This window comes from Somniosus microcephalus, unplaced genomic scaffold (assembly GCF_052327205.1).
Source record: "Somniosus microcephalus isolate GS21.2 unplaced genomic scaffold, FLI_Smic_1.0 unresolved_chr1, whole genome shotgun sequence".
Taxonomy (NCBI): domain Eukaryota; kingdom Metazoa; phylum Chordata; class Chondrichthyes; order Squaliformes; family Somniosidae; genus Somniosus; species Somniosus microcephalus.
In genome coordinates, this window is record NW_028225179.1 from 44,853,043 (window position 1) to 44,873,820 (window position 20,778).

Sequence of the window (20,778 nt, forward strand, 5' to 3'; positions counted from 1 at the left end):
AGTCTCTGTCACAGGTGCGGCAGACGGTGGTTGAAGGGGCGGGTGGATGGGGTGCTTGGGTTGAAGTGCGCTCCTTGCGCTTGGCTTCCGCTTGCTCCCGGCGAAGAGACTCGAGGTGTTCGGCGCCTTCCCAGATGCTTCTCCTCCACTTTGTGCGGTCTTGGGCCAGGGATTCCCAGGTGTCGGTGGGGATGTTGCACTTTTTCAAGGAGGCTTTGAGGGTGTCCTTGAAGCGTTTCCTCTGCCCACCTGGGGCTCTCTTGCCGTGCTGGAGCTCCGAGTAGAGCGCTTGTTTTGGGAAGTCTCGTATCGGGCATGCGGATGATGTGACCCGTCCATCGGAGCTGATCGAGCGTGGTCAGAGCTTCGATGCTGGGGATGTTGGCCTGAGCAAGAACACTGACGTTGGTGCGCCTATCCTGCCAATGGATTTGCAGGATCTTGCGGAGGCAGTGTTGGTGGTACCTCTCCAGTGCTTTGAGGTGCCTGCTGTACATGGTCCATGTCTCTGAGGCATACAGCAGGGCACGTATCACTGCTGCTCTGTCGACCATGAGCTTAGTGCCGGGTTTGAGGTCCTGGTCTTCAAACACTCTCTTCCTCAGGTGACCGAAGGCTGCACTGGCACACTGAAGGCGGTGTTGGACTTCGTCGTCGACGTCTGCCCTCAAAAGAGTGCACTGAAAAGATAGACAAAACAAGCACTCTACTCGGAGCTCCGACACGGCAAGAGAGCCCCAGGTGGGCAGAGGAAACGCTTCAAGGACACCCTCAAAGCCTCCTTGAAAAAGTGTATCATCCCCACCGACACCTGGGAATCCCTGGCCCAAGACTGCACAAAGTGGAGGAGAAGCATCCGGGAAGGCGCCAAACACCTCGAGTCTCTTCGCCGGGAGCAAGGAGAAGCCAAGCGCAGGCAGCGCAAGGAGCGCACGTCAACCCAAGCACCCCACCCACCCGCCCCTTCAACCACCGTCTGAACATTATTGATTTACCTGTAAAATTTATTGTTGACCATAATTGGTCAATGAATGTAATGGATTTACTATGTAACTGATGAGTTCAATTCAATTCAATTTCAATGTTATTTGTCACACAACCAAATACAACAAGTGAAATCCAGTCAGTGAAATTCTTTTTTCTTAATGAGCCGAGCGCACCAAGCAGCAAAGGACACGTAGCTGCCTGGTACACACGGAGCCCGCAAGGACGGCAGCCATCTTCATCGGCGCCATCACAATAGGGTCCGCTCTCGCCTTGCTCCGCCTTTCCCGCACTCCTGCCCGACAATCTTCAGCCGCTGTGGTACCGACGTCCCGGGGCCTGCTTCTCCCTGGCTCTCCTTCCACCCGGTCTGATCTCCGAGCCTCCCGCGGTGTCCGACCTTCCAGGGCCTGCTTTCCCCGCCCTCGGTCCGCTGGCCGCCTCCCCTCCTACCGGTTCGACCTCCGAGCCTCCCGCCGAGGAGCTGCCGGCCGCCGTGCTACAGCGCAATGGTGCCAGTCGCAAGGCCTTTACCCCAGTCGATCTCTGGAAGCTCTTAGAATCGGAAGTGTTCTCTCTGGTTGGTGCTCTCACAATCCTGTGCTGCTTCATCTGCTGTTGTTACTCAGTCTAAAATCTGTTTACTTCCAGCTGTGGACCTTCCTCAATCACTCCATCATTCACCGGGAGATCGTCACTCACACACCGGCCCGCGCCGCCCAGCCCAGCACACCCCGCCCCGAGTTGTATAAGTACTGTTGTACTTGAATGTTAACATTTTAAAAAAAGGATAACAGGTTATACCAAGCAAAAATGAAGAGTTGCTAGATTGCCAGTAGGACTGGTATGTATTGTTTTTTACTATGGGTACTTGTATTGTTGACATTGCATTTGTCTGAAAAAATATATTATTGTATTTGTACTGTTAATCTTAAAGCTGTTTTTTTTTTTTTAAGGCTTAGCCTTATTGTGGTTAATGAATGGTGTGGAGATGCCGGTGTTGGACTGGGGTGGACAAATGTAAGAAGGCACACAACACCAGGTTATAGTCCAACAGTTTTATTTCAAATCACAAGCTTTCGGAGCTTGTGATTTGAAATAAAACTGTTGGACTATAACCTGGTGTTGTGTGACTTCTTACATTGGTTAATGAATGTAATGGATTTATCATGTAAGAAATCACACAACACCAGGTTATAGTCCAACAGCTTTATTTGAAATCACAAGCTTTCGGAGCGCTGCTCCTTCTTCAGGTGAAGTGGAGAAATGCATAAAGACACAGCTTATATAGTCAGAGAATCATGTCAGATGTTTACAGGTAACCTTTCCAACTGCCATTTGTCACACCTCGGCAGAGAGATAATCACAGCAGTCAAAGGTGTGAATGATGTCCAAACAGGTCAGTCAGGGAAACATTACATCAAAGAACAATGAGGTGGGGTCACAAGGGGTCAAATATTGCAGATGCTGGGGTCTGTATGAAAAACAAAAAAACAGACAAAAAACATTTTTTTTGGCTGGAAATCACAGCAGGTCCGGCCGCATCTGTGTAGAGAGAACAAGCCAATGTCGACTCGAATCTGGATGACCCTGCATCAGGTGGGGTTACATGTAGCGTGACATGAACCCAAGATCTCGGTTAAGGCCGTCCTCATGGGTGCGGAACTTGGCTATCAGTTTCTGCTCGACGATTTTGCGTTGTCGTGTGTCTCGAAGGCCACCTTGGAGAATGCTTACCCGAAGATCGGAGGCTGAATGTCCTTGACTGCTGAAGTGTTCCCCGACTGGGAGGGAACACTCCTGCCTGGTGATTGTTGCGCGGTGTCCATTCATCCGTTGTCGCAGTGTCTGCATGGTCTCGCCGATGTACCATGCTCCGGGGCATCCTTTCCTGCAACGTATGAGGTAGACAACGTTGGCCGAGTCACATGAGTATGTACCATGTACCTGGTGGGTGGTGTCCTCACGTGTGATGATGGTATCTGTGTTGATGATCTGGCATGTCTTGCAGAGGTTGCTGTGGCAGGTTTGTGTGGTGTCATGGTCGCTGTTCTCCTGGAAGCTGGGTAATTTGCTGCGAACGATGGTCTGCTTGAGGTTAGGCGGCTGTTTGAAAGCGAGTAGTGGAGGCGTGGGGATGGCCTTAGCGAGGTGTTCGTCGTCATCGATGACATGTTGAAGGCTGCAAAGAACATGGCGTAGTTTCTCCGCTCTGGGGAGACACTTCCAGTCGGGGAACACTTCAGCAGTCAAGGACGTTCAGCCTCCGATCTTCGGGTAAGCATTCTCCAAGGTGGCCTTCGAGACACACGACAACGCAAAATCGTCGAGCAGAAACTGATAGCCAAGTTCCGCACCCATGAGGACGGCCTTAACCGAGATCTTGGGTTCATGTCACGCTACATGTAACCCCACCTGATGCAGGGTCATCCAGACTCGAGTCGACATTGGCTTGTTCTCTCTACACAGATGCGGCCGGACCTGCTGTGATTTCCAGCCAAAAAAAATGTTTTTTGTCTTTTTTTGTTTTTCATACAGACCCCAGCATCTGCAATATTTGACCCCTTGTGACCCCACCTCATTGTTCTTTGATGTAATGTTTCCCTGACTGACCTGTTTGGACATCATTCACACCTTTGACTGCTGTGATTATCTCTCTGCCGAGGTGTGACAAATGGCAGTTGGAAAGGTTACCTGTAAACATCTGACATGATTCTCTGACTATATAAGCTGTGTCTTTATGCATTTCTCCACTTCACCTGAAGAAGGAGCAGCGCTCCGAAAGCTTGTGATTTCAAATAAAGCTGTTGGACTATAACCTGGTGTTGTGTGATTTCTTACATTTGTCCACCCCAGTCCAACTCCGGCATCTCCACACCATGGATTTATCATGAAGTTGATGTGTTGTAACAAGTACTACCAGATTTAAATAAAAAAGGTCAACCACCGGCTGCCCCACGTGTGACAGAAACTGTAGGTCCCGCATTGGACTCATCAGTCACCTGTGAACTCATTTTTAATGTGGAAGCAAGTCATCCTCTGCTCCCGTGGGACTGTCTCAGAGAGAATGGGCTGGGGGGAAAAAAGAACTACATTTCCCAGAACGCCTCGGGAGACGGGTGGGCGGGACGACCGGAAGTCTCGCGAGAGTCGGGCCAGCCGGGGCTGAAAGCGAGGTTGTGGCCGGGCCGTCGCCATTTTGACGCGCAAAGCCCGGGCCGCGAGAGAGAGAGAGAGAGGGGGGAAAAAAGACAAGAGACCGGGTTTTTTTTTATTTTTTTGTGTGGTTCCCTCCAACAATTCCCCCCTCCCTCTTGGCAAATACCCACCGAAGCGGAGACGAAAAGACGGCGGGGGGCCCGACGGAGACGGATTGAAGGCGATTGAAGGCGGATGGCGCCGCTGGAGGGGTGATTTTTGTGAAAGAAAAGAAAGAAGCGGAGGGAAAAAAAGCGCTCGGGCCCCGCCTCCATTTTGTCTCCTCCTCCTCTGTCAGCGGGAGGTGAGCCGATTCAAAGATGGCGCAAAGCATTGAGGGGGGGGGGGTTGGTGGTGATGATGATGATGATGGACCGTCGGTTTTATTACAGTGACGGACGGGTGCTCGACGCGCGATGGGGTTTTTTTTAAAGAGAAATGGCGGACGCTGTCGGGGTTTTTTTTAAAACTTCGCTTACCGTCTGGACGGTCCGGCGACCTCTGACCCCCCCCCGGCCGCTGACGTCAGCGCTTGGGCTACTTTGCCTTGTCTCTCCCTCCCCATTGCACATGCTGCAAAAAAAGGCGCTGCTCTCTTTTCCTCTTTTATTTAAAATGAGCTCCAAGGATTTCCAGGGTGGGTTGTGTGTATGTTGCATTTATTTATTTTTTTGCTGCACTTGGAAAAAAATTGCAGTAATTATGTTAAGTCAAAAAAAATTCTGCAATTGTTTGTTGAATCAATTGCAAGTCTTTTAACATGCCCTGTTAATTTAGCTTTCTGCATTCAGCTTTTCGCAGTTTGCGTGTGTTTTCAATTTTTTTTTGAGATTTCTGCAATTTCTTCTCTCAGTTGCAAGTCTTTTAACATGCCCTGTTAATTTAAGCTTTATGCATTCAGCTTTTTTCTTAAAACGCAGTTTGCATGTGATTTAGAAAAATGTTTTGAGATTGGTGCAATTTATTGAATGTGTGAATTTAAAAAACTCCTCTCATTTAGCTTGTGTGCCTTGTGCTTAAAACGCAGTTTGCGTGTGTTTTAAGAGATTGGTGCAGTTATTTATTTTATTTCTTCTCAATTTCAAGTCTCATTTTTAAAATATGCCCTCTAATTTAGCTTTATGCATTAAGCCGTTTACTTAAAACGCACTTTGCTTGTGTTTTTTTATGCATTTAAAAAAAGATGCATTCGTTTTAAATCGTGCAGTGTGGCCGTTCTTTAAAGAGACATTTTTGCAATCTTGTAGAAATTAAATTGCCTGGAGAGCAGAAACGAGATCCTCATTTGTCCCCGTTTTAATTCGACATCGTGGTTCCGTGCCCCTTTAAAAAAAAAAAAAATTGGAGTTTGAATGTTTTTTTTTGACTGCATTTTTTATAAAGTTGCGTTTAAATTTTAAACAGACGTGTTTCCCCCGCCCCGTCGTCTTTGCAATAAATGTGTTTTCTGAGATCGTGAACGAAAACTCGTGCAGGAAGTGCTTTTAAATTGATTTTAATGTCGATTCCCATATAACTGCTTTTTGAACAATCTATTTCTATTAAACTGCAATAATTTAAAGCGAGATTGCAGGTTCCCCCAAGTGTTTTATTTCCTCCCTATAATTTTGTATCCTGTTCGTGTTCCGTAAAATTTGCATGTTTTTAGGAATAACAGAGGAATTTTGCAGTTAACTTTAAAATACATATATATGTGGTATATTAAACTACTAAAAAAAGTGTTAAAAGCAATATGCTACCTCTTCCCCCCCACTTTACTGTGTTGATGCGATTTAAAAAAAAAAGTAACCTTTGATACAATAATTTGAAAGCATTTCTGCAGAGATTTAATTCAAGTAAAACTACATTTTTCTGTTTCCCCTCCTATTTCCTTTGAATTCTCTTCCCCCTCCCCAGCCCCCACCCCCTCTCCAATCTGCTCATTCTGCCTATATTTGCACCGTTGAGGGGGAATTTGTAGAGTTTGGTCTAAGAATTGGACGGGTTTTTCTCTCATTTATATAACGTGGGAGTTTCCCTGCCAGATTTTTTTAACACTGCTGTTTTTCCCTGCAAGGATTTCCCTGCATACTGCTGATTTGTGTGTGTGTGTGTGCATGGATAATCTGCAAACCTATAATATCACTTGACTCCTTTTCCGGGATGTTTGCAGTCTTGGTGGGTGGGGGCTGGTGATTTCTGGGTGATACTGAGGATTGTTTCCAGCATGTTTTCCCCCTCCCTCCCTCCCTCTCTCTCTGCAGTTGTTTCCCTGTTCAGTCCAGGCCTTTGTCTGGACCTTGCCTGGGAGGGGGCGGGGGGGGGAAGTTTCCTGCAGGATTTGAATGTTCTGGGCCCTCAAGTGGGGGTGGTGTCGGGTGCTGGAAGGAAGGATTACCGCCAGACCAAGTCTTAAGTTGGGAATGGGAGTCGGAATCAGGTGTTCCCTGGGAGAGGGGCAAGCGGTGGTGTGTGCGCTGGTCAGGGGTGCGGAGTTGGGGGTGTTTATTGTACCCGTCTTTTTTAGTTTTGACTGCGCTTGAAGTGGGGGCAAGCACGCACAATTGGCTCTGATTTGTCGGACTCCCAAGGTCCAGGTGTTCTGGGAGGGTGGGTAAGGCTTCATAATCTGCGAGACTCCGTGCTGGGACTGAGGATACCCGCACCTGCCTCGGTTGTCCTGTTTTGCGCTCCTGAATTTATCGATGGGCCCCTTTTTCCGATTACAAGCTCCATTTGGGCTTGGCGTTGGGTGAGGTGTGATTTTTCTAGTGCCGCGTGGGGAGGGAGGCTCCCGAGGGATGGCAAGCAGTCTCCCACCCCCCGGATTGCTGACATTCGTGCCTGTGATTCTTCTCCCTCCTTCGCGAGCGAATGCTCGGCTAGCTCAGTCCTCTCTCTCTCTCTCTCTCTCTCTCTCTCTCTCTCTCTCTCTCTCTCTCTCTCTCTCTCTCTCTCGACTCGAGTCAGAAGGTTGTGGGTTTAAGTCCCACTTCAGCCCAACAATCGGCCGAGGGAGTGCTGTGCTGTCTTTCGGACGAGGCGTTAAACCTCTCGGGTGGATGTAAAAGAACCCATGGTGGGGAAGTCACCCCCGGTGCCTAATATTTATCCCTCAGTCATCAGCACCAAAGCAGATTATCTGATCATTATCACATGGCTGTTCGTGGGATCTTGCTGTGCGCAAATTGGCTGCCGCTTTTCCTACAGTGCAACAGTGACTACACTTCAAAAAGTACTTAATTGGCTGTAAAGCACTTGGGGACGTCCGGTGTTCATCAAAGGCGCTATATAAATGCAAGTCGTTTCTCTTTATCGCCCCCCCCCCCCCCCCTTCCGGGTCAGAAGGTCGTGGGTTCCAGCTCCATGCATTCCAGAGACTCGAGCTCCACAATCCAGGCCGATTCTCCACTATCCAGGCTGACACTCCCCGGTTGCCAGTACCAAGGGAGCGCTGCACTGTCGGAGGGGCAGTATTGAGGGAGTGCTGCACTGTCGGAGGGGCAGTACTGAGGGAGCGCCGCACTGGCGGAGGGGCGGTACTGAGGGAGCGCTGCAGTGTCGGAGGGGCAGTACTGAGGGAGCGCCGCACTGTCGGAGGGTCAGTACTGAGGGAGTGCCGCACTGTCGGAGGGGCAGTACTGAGGGAGCGCCGCACTGGCGGAGGGGCGGTACTGAGGGAGCGCTGCACTGTCGGAGGGGCAGTACTGAGGGAGCGCCGCACTGTCGGAGGGTCAGTACTGAGGGAGCATTGCACTGCCGGGATAGGAACAGGAGAAGGCCATTCAGCCCCTCGAGCCTGTTGGCCATTCGGAGATCATGGTTGATCTGTTGCCTTACTCCATCAACTGCCTTTGCTTCATATCCCTTAATACCCATGTCTATTGATCTCAGATTTAAATGATTAACTGCTTTTTGTGGTAGAGTTCTACACTTCTACCACCCTTTGTGTGAAGACGTGTTTCCTAACTTTTCTCCTGAATGGCCAGGCTCTGATTTTAAGTTTCGGTCCCCTTGTCCTGGACTCGCCCACCATCGGAAAAAGTTTCTCTCCATCCACCCTATCGATGGCGTTCAAAACCCCGGAAAGCTCAATCGAATCCTCCCTTAACCTTCGATATTCCAGGGAATAATTAGCAACCATCCCACTGCTGTTTGTGGGATCCTGCTGATTGCGGAAACCGGTTGCCCAATCTGCCCAATGTCTTGCATTTGTCTAGCGCCTTAAACGTAGTAAAACGTCTCGAGGTGCTTCACAGGAGCACCATCAGATAAAAGTTGACACTGCGCCGCTCACAGGGATATTAGGACAGGTGCTCAAAAGCTGGGTCAGAGAGGTAGGATTGAAGGAGCAACTTAAAGGAGGAGAGAGAGGCGGCGAGGCTTAGGGAGGGAGTTCCCAGCGCTGCTGAAGGCACGGCCGCCAGTGGTGGAGCGATGGTTAACTCGAGGGATGCGCAAGAGGCCCGAATTGGAGGAGTGCAGAGATCTCGGGAGTATTGTAGGGCTGGAGGAGGTTGATATTCATTCCTCAACCAACATCACCAAAAGCTGCTGATCTGGTCTTTATCAGATTGCTGTTTGTGGCAAACTGGCTAACGTGTTTCCTACATTACAACAGAGCCTACAGTTTAAAAAAAAAAGTACTTCATTGTCTGTGAAGTGTTTCAGGATGTTCTGAGGACATGGAAAGGTGCTTTAGAAATGCAAGTCGTCCTTGCTTTGCACAAATACAGGGTATATAGTTACACATAACTAGCTCTGTTCCCTTCTGGTGCAGGGTGCAACACTTTAAACATCAAAGTGTGTAAGGTGCAGTGGTCCGAGACTCCATCAAACATTCCCGGGGCAGGTACAGCACGGGTTAGATACAGAGTAAAGCTCCCTCTACACTGTCCCATCAAACACTCCCAGGGCAGGTACAGCACGGGTTAGATACAGATTAAAGCTCCCTCTACACTGTCCCATCAAACACTCCCAGGGCAGGTACAGCATGGGTTAGATACAGAGTAAAGCTCCCTCTACACTGTCCCATCGAACACTCCCAGGGCAGGTACAGCACGGGTTAGATACAGAGTAAAGCTCCCTCTACACTGTCCCATCAAACACTCCCAGGGCAGGTACAGCACGGGTCAGATACAGAGTAAAGCTCCATCTACACTGTCCCATCAAACACTCCCAGGGCAGGTACAGCACGGGTTAGATACAGAGTAAAGCTCCCTCTACACTGCCCCGTGAAACACTCCCAGGGCAGGTACAGCATGGGTTAGATACAGAGTAAAGCTCCCTCTACACTGTCCCGTGAAACACTCCCAGGGCAGGTACAGCATGGGTTAGATACAGAGTAAAGCTCCCTCTACACTGTCCCATCAAACACTCCCAGGGCAGGCCCAGGGTGTGTTTGTAATCTCCAGTCCTGCTCTGAGTGATGTTAATGAGTCATAGAATGATGCAGCACAAAAGGAGGTCATTTGGCCCATCGTGCCTGTGCCGGCTCTTGTATAGAGCTCTCCAGTTAATCTTTGTCCCCTCCCACTCTTCTCCAATAGCCCTGTGAATTGTTGCCGTAAAGCATTCACTTTCAGGCAGTGCATTCCCGATCATAACAACACTCTGTACATTTTTTTCCCACATCTTACCTCTGGTTCTTCTGCCAACTGCCTTAAATCTGTGTCCTCTGGTTACTGAACCTGCTGCCACTGGAAAGAGTTTCGCCCGAACAAAATCCTGACATGCTTTTGAGCACAGCTATCAAATTTTTTAACCTGTGGCGAATTGCAGGCAGTCCCCAGCGTGGAGGGTCCACCTTGCCCCACTAACACTGTGGGGCTGTAACAATCCTAGACACTCACCCTAACCGGCTGGGTCCCGGGGTTCGAGACTCGAGACTCCATAATCCAGTCCAACACTCCCTGGTTGCCAATACTGAGGGAGGGCTGCACTGTCGGAGGGGCAGTCTTGAGGGAGGGCTGCACTGTCGGAGGGTCAGTACCGAGGGAGCGCTGCACTGTCGGAGGGGCAGTACTGAGGGAGCGCTGCACTGTCGGAGGGGCAGTACTGAGGGAGCGCTGCACTGTCGGAGGGACAGTACTGAGGGAGCGCTGCACTGTCGGAGGGGCAGTACTGAGGGAGTGCTGCACTGTCGGAGGGGCAGCACTGAGGGAGCGCTGCACTGTCGGAGGGGCAGTACTGAGGGAGCGCTGCACTGTCGGAGGGGCTGTACTGAGGGAGCGCTGCACTGTCGGAGGGGCAGTACTGAGGGAGTGCTGCACTGTCGGAGGGGCAGCACTGAGGGAGCGCTGCACTGTCGGAGGGGCAGTACTGAGGGAGCGCTGCACTGTCGGAGGGGCAGAACTGAGGGAGCGCTGCACTGTCGGAGGGGCAGTCTTGAGGGAGGGCTGCACTGTCGGAGGGTCAGTACCGAGGGAGCGCTGCACTGTCGGAGGGGCAGTACTGAGGGAGCGCTGCACTGTCGGAGGGGCAGTACTGAGGGAGCGCTGCACTGTCGGAGGGACAGTACTGAGGGAGCGCTGCACTGTCGGAGGGGCAGTACTGAGGGAGTGCTGCACTGTCGGAGGGGCAGCACTGAGGGAGCGCTGCACTGTCGGAGGGGCAGTACTGAGGGAGCGCTGCACTGTCGGAGGGGCTGTACCGAGGGAGCGCTGCACTGTCGGAGGGGCAGTACTGAGGGAGCGCTGCACTGTCGGAGGGGCAGTACTGAGGGAGCGCTGCACTGTCGGAGGGGCAGTACTGAGGGAGTGCTGCACTGTCGGAGGGGCTGTACCGATGGAGCGCTGCACTGTCGGAGGGGCAGTACTGAGGGAGCACTGCACTGTCGGAGGGGCAGTACTGAGGGAGCGCTGCACTGTCGGAGGGGCAGTACTGAGGGAGTGCTGCACTGTCGGAGGGGCAGTACTGAGGGAGCGCTGCACTGTCGGAGGGGCAGTACTGAGGGAGCGCTGCACTGTCGGAGGGGCAGTACTGAGGGAGCGCTGCACTGTCGGAGGGGCAGTACTGAGGGAGCGCTGCACTGTGGGAGGGGCTGTACCGATGGAGCGCTGCACTGTCGGAGGGGCTGTACCGATGGAGCGCTGCACTGTCAGAAGTGCCCCGTCGGCCCCCTCAGGTGGACGTGTAATCCGACAGCACTTTAGGAAGACGTGCAGTGGAGTTCTCCCTGGTGTCCTCAGGCCCAATATTTATCCCTCTGCCAACATCACTGAAAAACATGACGTGGTCATTTAACACATTGCTGTTTGTGGGAGCTTCCTGTGCGCAAATTGGTTGTCGCATTTCCCAGCTTTACAAGAGTATGACTGCGCTTCCAACAAAAGCACTTCATTGGCCGTGCAGCGCATTGGGACGTCCCGAGGTGGTGAAAGGCATGGTAGTTAAACGGCAAAACTTGGGTTGATTTGGGGGAAAACAGGAGTTTTAAAAAAAAAAATTACTCTCTGGACGTGGGTGTCGCTGGTGCAGCAACACAATCCGGAGGAGGCCATTCTGCCATTCAATTCGATCATGACTGATCTGTACCTCAACTTCCGTCTTACCCGCCTTGGTTCCCTAACCCTTAATACCCGTAGCTAACAAACGTCAAGCTCCGTTTCAAAATCTACAATTGAATCGTGGCCTCGATAGCTTTTTGGGGCCAAGAGAGTTGCAGATTTCCACGACCCTTTTGTGTGAAGTTGTCCTTCCCCGAATGGCCTAGCTCTCATTTTTAAGGTTGTGCTTTCTCATTCTGGACACACCCACCAGAGGAAAAAGGGCAGTTGGAGAGAAACTAGCAATTCCTTTAATCGTTTTAAACATCAGATTATTATCTGAACGGCAATAGATTGGGAAAAGGGGAAGTGCAACGAGACCTGGGTGTTCTTGTGCACCAGTCGCTGAAGGTAAGCATGCAGGTGCAGCAGGCGGTTAAGAAGGCAAATGGTATGTTGGCCTTCGTAGCGAGAGGATTCGAGTACAGGAGCAAGGATGTCTTGCTGCAGTTGTACAGGACCTTGGTGAGACCGCACCTTGAGTATTGTGTGCAGTTTTGGTTGCCTTATCTGAGGAAGGATGTTCTTGCCATGGAGGGAGTGCAGCGAAGATTCACCAGACTGATACCTGGGATGGCAGGAATGATGTATGAAGAGAGATTAGGTCGATTGGGCTTGTACTCACTGGAGTTTAGAAGAATGAGGGGATCTCATTGAAACTTATAAAATTCTGACAGGACTGGACAGACTAGATGCAGGAAGGATGTTCCCGATGGTCGGGGAGTCCAGAACCAGGGGTCACAGTCTAAGGATAAGGGGTAAACCATTTAGGACAGAAATGAGGAATTTCTTCACCCAGAGAGTGGAGAACCTGTGGAATTCTTTACCACAGAAGGCCGTAGAGGCCAATTCATTAAATATATTCAAGAAGGAGTTGGATATATTTCTTAAGGCTAAAGGGATCAAGGGATATGGGGAGAAGGCAGGGACAGGGTACTGAATTTGGATGATCAGCCATGATCTCATTGAATGGCGGAGCAGGCTCGAGGGGCCGAATGGCCTACTCCTGCTCCTATCTTCTATGTTTCTATGTATCATGATTAGATCATCCCCCTTAATCTCAACTGGAGGGAACGCACACCTCATCTGTGCAACCTGTCCTCGTAATGCACCCCCTCCAAAGCCAATATAGCCTTCCTGAGGTGTGGTGCCCAGAACTGAGAACAGGACTCCAGATGGGGTCTGACCAGAACTTTGTGTAAACTGCAATCGAGGGACTTCGGTCGAATGTCATGGTTTAGTGCGGTTTAACCGATGGCGGTTTATTTTCTTCCCCCACCCCTGTTTGGCGAGGCAGGACCAGTGTTGCATCTTAAACCAACACCGTGGAAGGAGACGTTGAAGGAGACGGGGATACTGCACGGCATCCAGGTAGGGAGCCCAGCAGGGCGCTGACCTTTGGGTGGGGAGGCGGCAGGGGCTTGCTGAGAGGGGGTGTTTGACGGGGCAACGTAGAGGGAGCTTTACTCTGTATCTAACCCGTGCTGTACCTGCCCTGGGAGTGTTTGATGGGACAGTGTAGAGGGCGCTTTACTCTGTATCTAACCCGTGCTGTACCTGCCCTGGGAGTGTTTGATGGGACTGTGTAGAGGGAGCTTTACTCTGTATCTAACCCGTGCTGTACCTGCTCTGGGAGTGTTTGATGGGACAGTGTAGAGGGAGCTTTACTCTGTATCTAACCTGTGCTGTACCTGCCCTGGGAGTGTTTGATGGGACAGTGTAGAGGGAGCTTTACTCTGTATCTAACCCGTGCTGTACCTGCCCTGGGAGTGTTTGATGGGACTGTGTAGAGGGAGCTTTACTCTGTATCTAACCTGTGCTGTACCTGCCCTGGGAGTGTTTGATGGGACTGTGTAGAGGGAGCTTTACTCTGCATCTAACCTGTGCTGTACCTGCCCTGGGAGTGTTTGATGAGACAGTGTAGAGGGAGCTTTACTCTGTATCTAACCCGTGCTGTACCTGCCCTGGGAGTGTTTGATGGGACAGTGTAGAGGGAGCTTTACTCTGTATCTAACCCGTGCTGTACCTGCCCTGGGAGTGTTTGATGGGACAGTGTAGAGGGAGCTTTACTCTGCATCTAATGGATGAACTACAGAATTTGTTCATCCCTGTTTGGCATAAGAATAAAACAAAAAAGGTGACTCAACCATGGCTAACAAGGGAAATTATGGATAGCATAAGATCCAAGGAGAGGACATATAAATTGGCCAGAAAAAGCAACAAACCTGAGGATTGGGAGCAGTTTAGGATTCGACAAAGGGATTAATTAAGAGGGGGAAAATAGGATATGAGAGTAAGCTTGCAGGGAACATAAAAACTGACTCAAAGCTTCTGTCGATATGTGAAGAGAAAAAGATTGGTGAAGTCAAGCGTAGGTCCCTTGCAGTCCAATCAGGGGAATTTATAATGGGAACAAAGAAATGGCTGACCAATTAAATACATACAGGAAACCTTTTTTAGCCGGGACCGGCGTGTTGCCGGTTTATCAAAATTTCTGGATGATGGAGAGGGTTATCTACCGAGGCTATTTTTAACAAAGAAAAATAGAAAAATCAAGAAATGTGCAGTATACAGTAACTGGGTACTCACCTACAGAATGTTGTGTTAAATGGATGGTGGAAGATGCTTGATTAAGTACAGTACTGCCAGTTGAGGGTAATCCAGAACTCTGATTACGTAACAGTAAAACAAAACTTATAAACGACTGTACAGTACAGTATAAAGTACTGTCGTTGACTGCACACTTATTCCAAGTCAGCTGGTTCATCAGGAATATCCATGCCAGCTGGGTCATCAGGATCATGCATTTCAACAGATTCAACTCTTTTGGAAGCTTTCCGAAACATGTCCCGGATGTCTGCTTGCTTAGTGGACTCTTGCCTTTTTTGTAGAGATGTGGAATGCAGAATATGGAGGTGCATAACTTCTTGGGCAGAATAGCAAGGATGCCTTTCAGCAAATTTTAGTAATGAAGCAAATCCTCCTGCAGCTTCAGCCCAAGAAATAATCTTCGCTTCAGAAATCTCATCCTCTTCACTTTCCATCTCGCTTTTCTTTCTTTGATTTCAAAACATTCTCAATTATTTCATCATCACTTAGCATATGCACAACAGCAACTTCTCTATCTGCATCAGCCCACTGCTCAATATCACTTTCACTGAGGTGACGTAGAGGGTTTGCTGGGTGTACTTTTTTCACCGTGCCAGCCATTTCCATTACTGTACTCCTCTTGGGATGAACATTGAACCCATGAAATTCCTCCTCTGAAGAACCACCTTCAGCAAACATTACAGAAGGCCACAGGCTTTGTCTCAAAGTATGACCTTTCACCAAGTTCCAGGAACATGCAGCATTAAAGATGGCATCTTTACGATTGTATTCCTTCTGAAATGCGTGAATATTGTCATCTTAGCTGATCAGTTTATGTAGGAAGTCTTTCTTGTAATGACACTTGAGATTTTGGATAACGCCCTGGTCCATGGGTTGTATGAGAGAAGTTACATTTGGTGGCAAATAAATGGTGAAAATATTTCCCGAAACCAACTCTGATTCATGCGGATGGGCTCTACAATTATCCAGCAATAAAATGCATTTGCTATCTTCAGGTTTCCCTATTCTACGGAAATGTTCCTTCACAGATGGAACAAAAATATGATGGAACCAATTCAGGAAGATTTCCTTATCCATCCAAGCATTTCTTTGAGCTTTGTACTCAACAGATAAGTGCCTCGCATTTTTAAATGCACGGGGATTTTTATATTTCCCAATGACGAGAAGTTTAACCCGGTGTGATCCAGCAGCGTTCGCACATGTTAGCACGGTTACACGATCTTTATTTTCCTTGTAACCTGAAGCATTAGCCTCACGAGCCCCAGCAAGCGTTGATTCTGGCAAAAACCTCCAAAATAAGCCAGTTTCATCGGCATTGTATAGCTGTGCTGGCGACAAATCATGTTGCTGCACAATCCGATTGAAATAATCGCAGTATTCTTCTGTGGCGTCGTGATCAGTTGATTTCTTCTTCCCGGAAATATCGAGTCGTCGTATCCCGTGCCGTAACTTGAAGCACGTTAGCCATCCCTCGGAGAAAGCACATTTGTCAGTGAGCTCCATCTTTACGTAGAAATCCTTTGCTTTCTCGATTAGCATGGGTCTGGAAAGTGGAACACCCTCTGAATGCTTAAGAGAAAACGACTCATAAAGCACGGTATCCAGCTCTTCAAGCTTAGGCTTACAAAGTGTACGCCGTTTCTCTACACCCTTTGATGTCTCCGAGCTTGAATAAAACTTGAGCAGCTTATTCTTCTGCGATTTGATGTCGTAGATTGTTGACGAACCGATTTTTGAATTCATTCATAATGTTGATGCGCTTCTCTCCCCTTTCTAGTCGTTGGCATATGTCGATTTTCAGTTTTAAAGTTAACACCACTCTCTTTTGCTTGGGCCAACTTTTGGGATTTCCATAATGCAATGCAAAGACTACCAGCAGCGTGGGAGACACACAGTACCCCTGTAAAATGGCGGATCAGAAGAGACTACCGGCAGCGTGGGAGTCAGACTCCTGTTACAGGGGTATTGAGGTGTTCCGACTCCCGACAGCGCCAAGAAGCCGACTAGTGGCAGTTTGGAGAGAACTACCCCCACTGACTAACTCGGCCACCGTGGGAGACTCGGACTCGCCAACATTGCCGGTTATTGAGGTGTTTTCGGAGCAAATTTTGCCGGTTCATAGAGAATTCCGGATATTTAGGTGCCGTTTAAACGAGAGTTTCCTGTGCTTTGGTTCTGTCTTCACAAAGGAGGACACAAATAACCTCTCCGAGATAGCGGGGAACATAGGTTCTAATGAGAGGGAGGAACTGAATGAAATCAGTATTTGTAGGGAAATGGTGTTAAGGAAATTAAGGGGATTGAAGGCCGATAAATCCCCAGGGCCTGATAATCTACATCCTAGGGTGCTTAAGGAAGTGGCCCTAGAAATAGTAGATGCATTGCTGGTCATCTTCCAAAATTCTATCGACTCCAACAGTTCCCATGGATTGGAGGGTAGCTAATGTAACTCCACTATTTAAAGGTGGCAGAGAGAAAACAGGGAATTATAGACTGGTAAGCCTCACATCGGTAGTGGGGAAAACGCTAGAGTCCATTATTATAAAAGATGTAATAGCAGAGCACTTGGAAAACAGTGACGGGATCGGACAAAGTCAACACGGATTTACAAAAGGTAAATCGTGCTTGACTAATCTACTGGAATTTTTTGAGGATGTAACTGGTAGAATAAATAAGGGAGAAGCAGTGGATGTGGTGTATTTGGACTTTCAGAAGGTTTTCGTTAAGGTACCGCATAAGAGATGAGCGTGCAAAGTTAAAGCACATGGGTTTGGGGGTAAGGTACTGACTTGGATAGAGAACTGGTTGGCAGACATGAAGCAAAGAGTTGGAATAAACTGGTCTTTTTCCGAGTGGCAGGTCGTGACGAGTGGGGTACCGCAGGGATCGCTGCTAGGACCCCAGCTATTCACAATATATATTAATTAATGATCTAGACAAGGGAACTAGATGTAATATCTCCAAGTTTGCAGACGACACAAAGCTGGGTGGGTGTGTGTGCTGTGAGGAGGATGCTGAGAAACTCCAGTATGATTTGGACAGGTTGAGTGATTAGGCAGAAGCATGGCAAATGCAGTATAATGTGGATAAATGTGAGGTTATCCACTTTGGTGGCAAAAACAGGAAGGCAGATTATTATCTGAACAGCAATAGATCGGGAGAAGGGGAAGTTGAACGAGACCTTTGTGCACCAGTCGCTGAAGGTAAGCATGCAGGTGCAGCAGGTGGCTAAGAAGGCAAATGGTATGTTGGCCTTCATAACGAGAGGATTCGAGTACAGGAGCAAGGATGTCTTGCTGCAGTTGTACAGGGCCTTGGTGAGACCACACCTTGAGTATTGTGTGCAGTTTTGGTCGCCTTATCTGAGGAAGGATGTTCTTGCCATGGAGAGAGTGCAGCGAAGATTCACCAGACTGATACCTGGGATGGCAGGAATGACGTATGAGGAGAGATTGGGTCGATTGGGCTTATACTCGCTGGAGTTTAGAAGAATGAGAGGGGATCTCATTGAAACTTATAAAATTCTAAAAGGACTAGACAGACTAGATGCAGGAAGGATGTTCCCGATGGCCGGGGAGTCCAGAACTGGGGTCACAGTCTAAGGATAAAGGGTAAGCCATTTAGGACTGAGATGAGGAGGAATTTCTTCACCCAGAGTGTGGTGAACCTGTGGAATTCTCTACCACAGAAGACTGTGGATTACAATTCATTAAATATATTCAAGAAGGAGTTAGATATATTTCTTAAAGCTAAAGGGATCAAGGGATATGGGGAGAAAGCAGGGACAGGGTACTGAATTTGGATGATCAGCCATGATCTCATCAAATGGCGGAGCAGGCTCGAGGGGCCGAATGGCCTACTCCTCCTATCTTCTATGTTTCTAACCCGTACTGTACTTGCCCTGGGAGTGTTTGATGGGACAGTGTAGAGGGAGCTTTATTCTGTATCTAACCCGTGCTGTACCTGCCCTAGGAGTGTTTGATGGGACAGTGTAGAGGGAGCTTTACTCTGTATCTAACCCATGCTGTACCTGCCCTGGGAGTGTTTGATGGGACAGTGTAGAGGGAGCTTTACTCTGTATCTAACCCATGCTGTACCTGCCCTGGGAGTGTTTGATGGGACAGTGTAGAGGGAGCTTTACTCTGTATCTAACCCGTGCTGTACCAGCCCTGGGAGTGTTTGATGGGACAGTGTAGAGGGAGCTTTACTCTGTATCTAACCCGTGCTGTACCTGCCCCGGGAGTGTTTGATGGGACAGTGTAGAGGGAGCTTTACTCTCTATCTAACCCGTGCTGTCCCTGCCCTGGGAGTGTTTGATGGGACAGTGTAGAGGGAGCTTTACTCTGTATCTATCCCGTGCTGTACCTGCCCTGGGAGTGTTTGATGGGACAGTGTAGAGGGAGCTTTACTCTGTATCTAACCCATGCTGTACCTGCCCTGGGAGTGTTTGATGGGACAGTGTAGAGGGAGCTTTACTCTGTATCTAACCCGTGCTGTCCCTGCCCTGGGAGTGTTTGATGGGACAGTGTAGAGGGAGCTTTACTCTGTATCTATCCCGTGCTGTACCTGCCCTGGGAGTGTTTGATGGGACAGTGTAGAGGGAGCTTTACTCTGTATCTAACCCGTGCTGTACCAGCCCTGGGAGTGTTTGATGGGACAGTGTAGAGGGAGCTTTACTCTGTATCTAACCCGTGCTGTACCTGGCCTGGGAGTGTTTGATGGGACAGTGTAGAGGGGGCTTTACTCTGTATCTAACCCGTGCTGTACCTGCCCTGGGAGTGTTTGATGGGACAGTGTAGAGGGAGCTTTACTCTGTATCTAACCCGTGCTGTCCCTGCCCTGGGAGTGTTTGATGGGACAGTGTAGAGGGAGCTTTACTCTGTATCTAACCCATGCTGTACCTGCCCTGGGAGTGTTTGATGGGACAGTGTAGAGGGAGCTTTACTCTGTATCTAACCCGTGCTGTACCAGCCCTGGGAGTGTTTGATGGGACAGTGTAGAGGGAGCTTTACTCTGTATCTAACCCGTGCTGTACCTGGCCTGGGAGTGTTTGATGGGACAGTGTAGAAGGAGTTTTACACTCTACCCAGTTTTACCTTGTCACCACCTCTCTCGACTGCTCCACCGTCTATAAATTGTCAGACTGCTTGTCTGACATCCAATACTGGATGAGCAGAAATTTCCTCCAACTAAGTATTGGTAACACTGAAACCATTGTCTTTGGTCCTTGCCTCTGACTCCATTTCTATCCCTGGTAACTGTCTGAGGCTGAACCAGATTGTTTGCAACTTTGCTGTTCTATTTGACCCCAAGTTGAGCTTCTGACCACGTACCTGCTCCATCACTAAGACTGCCGACTTCCACCTCCATAACATTGCCCGACTCCAATTCCGCCCCTGCCTCAGCTCATCTGCTGAAACCCTCATCCATGCCTTTGTTACCTCTAGACTTGACTATTCCAACGCACTCCAGGCTGGCCTCCCATCTTCGATCCTACACAAACCTGAGTTTATCTAAAAGTCTATTCCCCAAATCCTAACTTGCGCCAAGTCTCATTCACCCATCATCCCCTGTGCTCGCTGACCTACATTGGCTCCTGGCCTGGCAACGCCTCAATTTTAAAATTCTCTTCTGGTTTTCAAATCCCTCAATGGCCCTTGCCTCCCCTCCCTATCTCTGTAACCTCCTCCAGCCCCACAACCCTCCTAGATCTCCACGCACCTCCAGTTCTGGGCTCTTGCGCATCACCTATTTTAATTGCTCCACCACTGGCTGCCGTGCCTTCAGCTGCCTGGGCCCCAAGCTCTGGAATTCCCTCCCTAATCCTCTCCGCCTCTCTCCTCCTTTAAGGTGCCCCTGAAAACCTACCTCTTTGATCAAGCTTTTGGCCATCTGCCCTAATATTTCCTTATGTGGCTCGGTGTCAAATTTTGTTTGCTAACGCTCCTGTGAAGCACCTTGGGACGTTTTACTTTGTTAAAGGTGCTATATAAATGGAGGCTGTTGCATCAAACCTGTGCTGTGCCTGCCCTGGGAGTGTTTGATGGGACAGTGTAGAGGGAGCTTTACTCTGTATCTAACCCGTGCTGTACCTGCCCTGGGAGTGTTTGATGGGACAGTGTAGAGGGAGCTTTACTCTGCATCTAACCCGTGCTGTACCTGCCCTGGGAGTGTTTGATGGGACAGTGTAGAGGGAGCTTTACTCTGCATCTAACCCGTGCTGTACCTGCCCTGGGAGTGTTTGATGGGACAGTGCAGAGGGAGCTTTACTCTGCATCTAACCCGTGCTGTACCTGCCCTGGGAGTGTTTGATGGGACAGTGCAGAGGGAGCTTTACTCAGCCTCTAACCCCCAGCCCCCCCCTTTCTACCCGCAGGTGGGGTGTTCTTCAGCGCCGTCGAGCAGAGACTGGGTCAGCAGGGGACCCAGTACCTGGACAGCTCGTCCCCGAGACCGGCTG

At 49.4% G+C, this 20,778-nt stretch overlaps 1 long non-coding RNA gene across 1 annotated transcript; it reads left to right on the forward strand.

Annotated features, from left to right (window-relative positions):
* The first annotated feature begins 4,158 nt into the window (after nucleotides 1-4,158).
* Nucleotides 4,159-20,778, forward strand: LOC147094886 (uncharacterized). Its single transcript, XR_015074627.1, has 3 exons — nucleotides 4,159-4,486; nucleotides 13,006-13,079; nucleotides 20,695-20,778. It is a non-coding gene; the product is annotated as an uncharacterized LOC147094886 (long non-coding RNA).